At 38.9% G+C, this 10651-nt stretch overlaps 1 protein-coding gene across 1 annotated transcript in view; it reads left to right on the top strand.

The window, feature by feature from the left end:
- Positions 1 to 2106: 2106 nt before the first annotated feature.
- Positions 2107 to 10651, top strand: part of LOC109032747 (probable methylenetetrahydrofolate reductase (NADPH)) — a 33251-nt gene continuing 24706 nt past the window's right edge. The window contains exon 1 of the mRNA XM_019045026.2: positions 2107 to 2393. The gene's annotated coding sequence lies outside the window, so the exon portion shown is untranslated. The remainder of the gene's footprint in view (positions 2394 to 10651) is intronic.

Here is a 10651-nt window from a genome sequence, read left to right as displayed (position 1 = left end):
CTACATTGTGCGCCTAAGGGGATGGGCCAACAATTCTTAATCCGACCCTGGCGATCAATGTTCTTAGGCGCAAGGGCGAGCGAGAGAGAGAGATTAAGAAACTTCGAAAAAATAGCTCACAGCAGGGACTGTAAGAGCATTCAACAGAATTGCAAGGAGCTGGACTGCTGGAGTATGCCTTTGAGTATGCCCGACGAATCATTTGATTTGGAAGCTCAGGAAATTGAACCGTCAGCAGAGCTCCTTCAAATCAGTGCATAGGTCAAGTAGATATTGACTCTTTGAGAGCAATTCGCATATTAAGGCCCTACCAAAACGAAGCACCTGAGAAAAAATCTAATACATTTTGCCGGAGTTATAGCCATCCTTAGAGACGCTCACTTCAATAGCTCATAAAATCATTTATAATTATTAGAATGACGGCTAGAAATCAGCCAACGTTCTTGAAAGCATAATGAGGCTATTTGTATCAAAACCTGAACATATATTTTTGTGATCCGAAATTGGTTTCTTCGTTACACAGGACGATTACAGCCCCCCCCCCCCCCCCCCCCCCGTGAGGGTCCGTTAGCTAGACTTAAACACATTTCAACAGCATTTGATGTAAGCATGAATGACCCTCTGGATTCCTCATAGATCTACTTCAGCAGCAGCATGATGGCTATCTCCCTATAAGGGACGGAGCTGGTTCACGATATCGTCATCTTCCGGCGCGTAAGTACCTATCACAAGCGCCATGCGATGCTCAAAAGTTTCCGTCGCCATTTTATTCTTTACAGAGAACGTGTTGGTTGAGCCTGTTGAAATTTCACTGAGTTTTATCGGCAGCACCAAGAAAATTCATTGAAATTTTCAAACAGCTTCCTTAGGTATAAGCAATTTCTCTGTAAAAAAAATAAAATGACGGCGGAAATTTTTAAACGTCGCATGGCACTTGTGATACTGTGGCCGGAAAGTAAAAAAACGCGGTACGTGGTGTGTGGCGGTATGTGTGTGTGGATACATCAATCAGACTGCATTTTGCGATTTGGATTTATAAATTCTGGCTCTCTTGGAAAAACACTTATGTGCATAGGGAAACTAATGCCACATACGTTGTTTTTAAACCGGGCTAGAATTTATAGTTCCAAATTGCAAAATGTAGTCCAATCGTGAAACTCCCAAACCACGTGTCTCGTAATGCGGTGTTTTAAAATCTCTGCTCCTATTTCATTTTTTTAAAAAGCCAACAAATCAACATCATTCTTTGAAATGTTCACAGAATTCTCGTTGCACATAAAAAAGAAAAATCACGGCAGTTTTTCAAACTTGGACCTAAAAATCCTTAACCCGGCCTTCCACGGGAATTTCCTACTCTCATCATACAAATTCCGAAAATAGTAGGTACCCGAGCATTCTGGTATCCGTACCTAGGTCGCCACACACTACGCTGCTGTACTAAAGAAAAACCCCGTATGAACCTTCGGGTTTTGCCAAATCTTCTTTGAGAAAATACGAATTTATTCGGAAAGTTGTAGATATTATTCTTCAAATTTTCCGGACAAAATCTCCGTAATTTAAGCTAAAATATCTTAAAGTCTCAAGGCATAACGACGGTGCAAGTCGGCAATCACATAACTCGGTTTGCGACGTCGCAGACTTCCTGTCATACTTTATTTTTTAAATGGAAAACTACTCAACGGCAATTCTTTAAAACTGTCATGATTTTTCTTCTCAATGCGAAGAAAATTCTGCAAAAACTTCAAGAAATAATGTCGATTTGCTCTTCTTTAAAAAAATGACTTAGAGGCGGAGATTTTCAGACACCGTAAACGAGTTATGTGATTGCCGACTTTCACCGTCGATAAGTTCAGTATGCATAACTTTCCTCCAAAATGAAATTTTCAGCAGCGAGAAAATTGGCATCATTCGAATGTTCATACGGCGTTCTTCCTTAACGTGGCAGTACGTTCCTGTTACTGACGTCACTGTGCAGATTGCGCTACTAAAAGGGACACTCAATCAACAGAGGATCGGAATAGAGGGCCGGCTGACGAGCGAATTACGAGAGGTTTCGCGTGTCTGTGGGAGTTCAGCTTAGTTCATTTACATACCATCGCGGCTCGACATATAACCGTGGGAGCACCTGATTTAAAGTCAAAAGCATTTGTGGGATATTTTTAAATGTGAGCGGTTTTGGCTCCTGGGGCTCTTGGACCAAATCAGCTCCAGATCGCACGAGGGTTCGGTGTCGGTTATTAGATCGGGATTTTCGACTCTGATTTCGGTGCTCGCGGTTTATCCTGTTCGAGACTTCCCGCGTCAATTTGAATCTTCGTCCGGTATATATATGCGCGCGTTATTCACCAGCCTGGTAGAACTTTGTGGTGGAAGTACCTCTGAGCGTTTCTCAAGTAAGTCGTGTTTTCTTTTTTTTTCTATTTTTTTTTTTTTTGCTTTAAAAATAATCAGGTTTTGGCCCGGGAACGCGATTTAAGGACCCGGCGATTGTAAAATTAAAAAAATAAAATGGTGATTTTAAAATTATTCCAACACACATCGATCCTAATTGATGAGGGAATTCACACAAGAGAACCAGAGAAGCCCATCAATATAATCTCGTAGGCACTGTAACAAACCCCGCATGAGTATCAGAATGTTGTCATTTTCCTCGATAAAATATTTCTCTTTGAGGCTGTTCTGAACACTTTCTCGAAATTTTCAGATCTCTAGATTGACCTTATGAACAAAATAATCCGAAAATTTTGAAGACAATTGGTATCTTTAAAGCTTCTCACAAAATGGGTATTTTATCAAAGAAAATGTGGCAACGTCCAAAAGCCCATACGACGTTCTCTCTTAGAGAGGTAGTATACCGGGCCTTTGGGAAGGGCAGTGGCGTGGGGTGGTATGCGATTCATCGATTATTATGCCATTTAAAACTATGGAAAATGATCGATAATCAGGGTGTTCGCAGCGAACACCATAATAATCGATTCTTTACCATAGTTTTAAATGACATAACAATCGATATATCGCAAACCACGCCACGCCACTGGAAGGGGGTTGTTATCGAGAAAGGTATTTACGGTGTCCGCAGAGCACTGAAAACAAAAAATCTCGGTGTATTTACTAAGAAAAGGGTAAAATTACCAAGAATTCAGGGTTCTATTTGATCCCAGTTTTTTCGTGGTAAAATTACCATTTATGGAATCGGTAATTTCACCGAGAAATCTCGGTAAAATTATTGAACTTTCTCGGTAATTTTACTGGACCTTGGTAAAAACGCCAATATTTTTTATCGACTGTGGTAGAATTACCGAGATAAAATGGCAAAGTTACCGGGAATTGATTACCAATGAAAGTTGTATTCTTACCTGAAAAAAAAAAAACAGTAAAAATACCGGTTTTTAGGTAAGCTTACCAGTCTGTCTTGGTAAAAGTACCGCAATAATTAGTAAAAAAAAGTGAGATGGTGAAGGTACCAACGGACCTTGGGAAAAACGCCGAGCGTTTTTTTTCAGTGCGGTATAACGTTTATGTGTACGGATTAACGACGCACAGTGGATTGAGTTAATCAGAGAGGTCGAACATAAATTGTTTCACTAAAACTGCAAAGTTTGATATTTCGCCACATTTTAAATTTTAAGGGGTGCTTCTGTGAGGAAATTTCACGAGGAAACCGATGGAGCCATTTTTAGAACCTCAACTTTCAATATAAATGGAGTCATGAGCTTTTAAAGTTTCCAAATGTTGCCCAACCTCTCCTATTAACTCGATTCACTGTGCGACGGTGCATGACTCCAAAAACGCGTAACTTAGTTTTGATGCTGCATACTTCCTGCGATTATTTATTCGGTAATTGGAAAAGATACTAAACGTTATTTATTGAAAACGTCCTAGTTTTCCATCCCTGTGTGAAGGTGAAAATTTCATGAGTGTTGGTTCGTTGTCCTTCGACACTTACCTATTGTAAAACGGAAGCGGAGATTTTGAAACACTGCTCACGAGATTCGCGTTATGCAGCTACACCGTCAAAAATACTCGTAGTTACGAGAATGACCCATTTCAACTGACTGCATCTGTTGCACTGACCGCTGATGATACACTTCCGTTGTGTAATCCGCGCCGTAAAATCTCTTGATAGGAGTACAACCGTGCGTCAGCATTATATTTTTATGATCCGCAGTTGTATCAACAGGAATAAATATTTACCCGGTCAGCATACTTTTTTACACATGACTAAGCGTTCTCTCTAAGCCGTTGGCGCCGACTTGAAAGATGAAATTTAATTTCCACACATGGAAGTAACAAGCTACTCGTGGGTGCCACCACGGCCAAAGACGCGATGATAATGTGAGGCTACGTTGCTTGTAACGCCTTGATGCAACTATTCGTACTCGATGGATGTCCTGGTTGCATATTCACAAAACTGAAGGCGTTTTGGTTTTCCATGTGCCCTTGCAGCGTTGCGCCCTGTAGGCTGATGATGATGTAAGCTATCATCGTGCGAAGAACGTTCCCGCTAATTGGGATGTGTTGATGAGCAATTTCTCATCGTAACTATATTTATATTGATCAATGATACACGATCAATGAAAACTGTATTCGTGATGAGATAAGGCAAAAAGGCTTCCTAGGCGGAGAGTCAAATTTTTAAGTGCAGCAAATATACCGATTTGAAAGTCAAAAGTATTGATATCATTTTTCCATGCTGGGCGTTTTTCAACACTTACTTTCTAGAACATTAAGTCATAATTTTAAGCTGTACTTTGTGCATTATTATTGATTTTAAGCGCTTGGTCTACTGCATCGTTTTTGGGGTTGGCACCAGAGCACAATTTTTTAAAATTTTGGCATTTTAACAGTTCTTCATCTGCAACCAAAAGGATAGTGCATTAAAACCTAAAACCGTAACTTTCATTAATCAGTACATGGGGGAATCAACTCTGCTAACTCGTTATGAAAGATATATCATGATGATAAAACCCAGTCTTACTATCGACAGTTTGAGATTCGATTTTCGTTTCAATTCGTTCAAAGTTTTGAAACAATGCAAGCAAAGGTTACCTACACAGGCAAAGTTTTCATCCATGAGGTTACCGATATTATTTCTGATAACCAATCGGTCATCTTGCAACTTTTCGTTTCCAAGTTTTCAACGAAGTTGAAATTAGTTATTGGGTTCTTCGAAGTTCCTCTCAAGTCGGCCTTTTTGCTTTGAGCACTTATGAATTAAGATTGATTTCAACTGAGAGTGGGCGAGCCAAATTCATAAGTACCTCATTGTCAGTCATGTGCGCTTTTAAGAGATTTCGGACAGCTTATTCATAAGATAATCTATAAAAGCTATATTCAAATAATCCATCTACGTGCACCAGGCATTACTTTTTACACAAACTGATTGCGGTGGACGCACGGGTCGTGAGACAGAATGTTTCGTCGCATTTCTAAGGCGCAATGATACAACTATTTGAACTCTCCAGAATGCGTGAGGTATCGCGCCGCATTTGAAGGCGTTTTCAAAACAGCCAAGTTCCCCGGATTATCGTTTTGGAAAGTTCCTATTATTATGTTTCATCTCCTACCATTTGTTTCTTTTCAATGGACCACTAGACAAGCTACGAATTTAAGTATTCTGATACATGTATCTTAACCAGAATTTCACGTAGAACACGATTCGCACAACGAAAATTACTGAAAACAACTCCTAACGAAGATATTAACGTTTTTATTTCACATTGGTTACGAGGAATTTGAACTGCCCGCTCACAAGAAACTCAAAGCTCTACGTGAGTCAAATCGCGCACTACAACGGTCTCAGCAAGCATCTCAATCGAGCCATGTTCATTTCCCACTATATGTTTTTCAAACTAAAAGTAATTTCGTATAGCTGAGCCAAAGTGTCAAGATTGAGGTTGCCAGATTTTTTTATCGCAGAGGCGATCATGATAACGTTTAGCGCGCGATGTGAATCACGTAGAGCATTGAGTTTTCATGAGCGGGTGGTTTCAATTCACGCACCAAGAATCATTGAATATCTTCGGAAGGAGTTGATTTCGGCAATTTTCGTTGTGCACATCGTGTTTTACGTGAAATTGTGGTCAAGAAACACATATCAGAATGCTGAAATTCGTACCTTGTCTAGTGGTCCATTCTCCTATAAAAACTACTCATTTGCTGAATACACATCGGGCTGGAGCGCACTTATGCTATGCATTCACGACTGCAAAAATGTTAATGGAAATCGAAAAGGCCAGCGTGCTTGAAGGCAATTTCAATTGTAATCTTCCGTCACATTCTTATGGCGCAATGATACAACTATTTGAGCTTTCCGGAATGCGTGACTTATCGCGCCGCATTTGAAGGCGTTTTCAAAACCGCCAAATTCCGATACCCGGATTATCGTTTTGCATAGTTTATATTATTTTGTTTTTATTTCTAACCACTTGTTTATTTATAATCCTCAAATAAACTTACCCATTTGCTAAATACAATTCTAGCTGAAGCGCAATTAAGCTATGCATTCATGACTGCAAAACTGTAAACGGGAATCGAAAAGGCCAGCGTGCATGAAGGCTATTTCAATTGTAATCTTCCGTCACATTCTTACGGCGCAATGATACAACTATTTGAACTCTCCGGAATGCGTGAGGTATCACGCCGCATTTAAAGGCGTTTTCAAAACAGCCAAATTCCGATACCCGCGATTATCGTTTTGCATAGTTAATATTATTTTGTTTTTATTTCTAACCACTTGTTTATTCTCAATCCTCGTATAATAACCACCCATATGCTAAATACAATTCTAGCTGAAGCGCACTTAAGCGATGCATTCACCACTGCAAAACTGTGAACGGAAATCGAAAAGGCCAGCGTGCAGGAAGGCTATTTCAGTTGTAATCTTCCGTCACATTCTTACGGCGCAATGATACAACTATTTGAACTCTCCGGAATGCGTGAGGTATCACGCCGTGTTTGAAGGCGTTTTCAAAACAGCCAAGTTCCGATACCCGGATTTATCGTTTTGCATACTTCATATTCTTTTGTTAAATTCCGTAGCACTTGTTTATTTATAATCCTATAAAAATTACCCACTTGCTATGATGTCATGCCAATGTTATTAAGAGTCTGGACTTGAAATTCATCAAGCGCCTTTTTTCCAGCGTATATTTAAGATTAAGATTTCGGTAATTAAAAATGTAAGATTTTCCTATTCTCTCATTAAAGTTCTCTCGTGTTGAAGAATAAAAATAAATAAATAAAAAAAAGACGCTCCTTGTGCGCCTTTTCGTACCATGGAACGGGACCCCTCGGATCGCGTATTTGCTTGGAATCAGTCTCTTTGCGTGCCTTTTCGTGCTTTGCCGTCGATTGTTTGTTTTTTAAAAGCGTGCTGGATATAAGTCAATATTTGAGAAGAACATGTTACATATAAGCAAGTCTAATGGAAAGGAATCATCTCACTTCAGTCATAGCCAAATCTTCGGTTATATCTTATTTATCGAATGGGAAACTCGATGACGTCAGCACGCCTCATGTTCATGATCCTCCGTTACCTACCTTGTGATGAATAGTTTTTAGGAATTTTCAAAGAGATAAATTAGTTCATCATCTTTGAAAAATTATGCGATGCTGAAAACATAACAATGTTGATCTGGTGGTCGCTTACTCTCTTGCTTCAAAATGAGATCGTCGCGATATTTTGAGGGCATAAAAATTCTAAAAATGTAGATAACAGAATTCCTTATATTTTAGATACAGACGGCAATAGTCGCAGAATGCGTCCATCCCGACTGCAACGTTGCAGATTGTCACTATATGTTTTCCTCGTCTTTTTTTGAAAAAAAGTAACCAAAATGTTATCTTTAATTTTTATTTAGTTTTCTTTTACGAAAATAAAACATAATTGGAGATTTTGAAACGAAGCGGCAAAGTGAAGCAAAGCCTTTTCGACTCTAAGCTAAGAATGCATTTCCCTTTTTATGCAGGAATACCAACGAATGTAATCAGTCACCAGAATACTGAGCTCAGGATGAAGACTCAAGGAAAATGTGCCCCGTTGGTTTACCTCTTAAAAAAATAGAATTTAGCCAGGAATCTGCAAGGCTACAAAATGCAGACACTTACGTGCTTCACGACTCTCACCATCGGTAGACCGTGCTTAATGTCCGAGTTTCATCAGCATCAGTAGCTTTTTAAATTTGAGGATCTTCTAACTAACAAATTTTATATTCATCTTCAGCGATGTACGCTGGAGGTTAAATCATGCAGATTACAAGGAACACGATGCCGAAAATGTCCGCGGGCGGAGGGGAGGGGGGGTGGTCATCATTTACACGGATCATACGCAAGAGGAGTTGTACACACAGGAAATGGCGCAAATTTGTTACATTCAGTATATTCAATTATGAATATTCAATTACCATCCATGTTGAAGGAGAAGCCTACCAGTGGCGTGGCGTGAATGATCGATCATCGATATTTTCCCATTTGAATACGTGGTAAAGAATCGATTATTAAGGTGTTCTTTGCGAACACCCTGTTAATCGATCCTTTTCCGTGGGTTTAAATAACAGATCGATCGATAAATCGCAAAGCACGCCACGCCACTGGAGCCTACCTACCCTTTAATAACTCCGTGGCAAAAGCCGCGGGCTCGGGGCTATATGGACTCGAGTCGCGGCGGTAATAGATAAACGCTTAAACTGCTCCCCAATTCAGACCTCGGCAAAATTTGTTGTGAGTATAAGTGTGCCAGGAAGAAAATCGTATTGACTTCGGTATTTATGGGAAATAGTGACAGAACTACATGGTTTTAATCTATATCGTCGTTTCTTGGCGAGAGAACGTAAGTTCATTTGAATGTTGCAAAATTAACTCAAGTGATTGAACTTTTCCTAGGAATACGAACATGCCATTTCTGTCCACAATTTTGTTGATTTTTGGATGTTACCAAAAGAGAAATCGTTGAGATTTCAAGCCAGAAACACTCAAAAATTGTCTGCTAAAAATACAAGTTACCAAATTCAAATTCAAATATGTTTATTTCACTTCAGTAGGTTTATACGAGTAGCACAGCCAGTTTTAACAAGATTTCATAAAATAAAAAATAAAATAAAAACATCCCACCACTCTTTAAGTAAGAACTTGTGGTGGGTGGTGCAATTAAGGAAAAACAACACAAACAAAACAACGTAACTAATTGACAGACTCAAACTACAAAAATTTGACAGAAATAAATGATAAAAAACTAATTTAGAGATAATTTAAGTAACAAAAAATTTTTTTTACAAATATGAATGAAAAGCGTGAAAGAAATTTAGAAAATTTAGAAAATTCAGAAAAATTTAGAAGAATTTACAATTTATAGAAGAATTTATAATATTTGGAAGAATTTACTATTTTCAGAAGAATTTACAATTTAATTTAAAAAGTTTGATTTATAATTGACTGAAAGATATTTGGCAACGTTGAAATGTAATTGCGTTCTTTGGCCTCAGAAAAGGCGATGCACTTGTAGGATATCAGTTTCTGATATTTTGATCTTCTTGATTTCTGTCAACTATCTGTGCATCCGCGCGAAATAATATTTGAATGTGCCTCGATTCCTTGGGGCTATCGGTACGGTACGGTAAAAAGAAATGTAAGAGAATAAATCATGTATTCCAGTTATTTTATACTCATATTTAAATTCACGTATTAATTTTTTTTGTATTACAAAAAATATGTTTGAGATAACAGCCCGTCGAAAATCAGGGGAGGGCGGGAGAGAGAAGAGGTCTAAGCTGTTCTTGAAGGAGATTTATTTAGTTCAAGTTGGAGGGATTTGTAAAGAAGGCAATACGACGAATACTTTTGACAGGTAATACTGAAGCACACTATTTATTTGATTCTAAAAGTACTGATTGAGAATTCTTGCATTTCTACCCTATTGAGGTTGAAGTGTTAAAGCTGCGGTCCCAATGGACGTATTTCTGCCAAACGTAACTATGTGCATTATGACGTGAGCCCTCTCATGCATATATTCTTATGGGTCTCATGGCTCATGCCTTGATGCACTTGGTTCCGTTTGGCAAAAAGACGTCCAAGTAAAATAAACTTACTTCCACTCGCGTCAGAACTCTGCCCACCCGAGCAGTCATTAATTGATAACATGTAAGAGTTAGGAAGATTTTTGCCATTTAACAGCCGAAAAAACGGTCCTCCAGGACCAAGCTTACGTAATGCGAAGATTTTATAATCTTTCCCCCTCTTTCCGTAAAATTTCACAGATTTGGATACACGCGCCATGTCCAAGAGAGGGAAAGAATGTGGTTATATCATCCCGCATCAATTTCGTCCATCGTTAAGTTTGAAGCCATAAACTGGATAGTGGCAGTTGAAACTGGCATGCAAAAATTACAGGCACCCTCCTCTTTTTATAATTTTCGGTGAAAAGGGTGACCAATTTGTCATTTTTCCCCTTAATTCGGCGCACTTTGCATTAAACAAAAAATTTCCTGCGAAAATTGGCAATATGGGAATTTTCCTCTTGAGGACGTCGGAGGTCTCGGCTCTGAGAGAACGAAACTGAAAAATTCGGCAGAGGGACGCCTGCCCGACTTCAACAGTCATCGATTTGACCAGTGCCAATGAGTAATTTTTAATTTTATTTTGTGAACGTCTCATT

Source organism: Bemisia tabaci, chromosome 5 (genome assembly GCF_918797505.1).
Source record: "Bemisia tabaci chromosome 5, PGI_BMITA_v3".
NCBI lineage: Eukaryota > Metazoa > Arthropoda > Insecta > Hemiptera > Aleyrodidae > Bemisia > Bemisia tabaci.
Note: the sequence above shows the minus strand (reverse complement) of the source record. Positions and strands in the feature narration are given on the sequence as shown.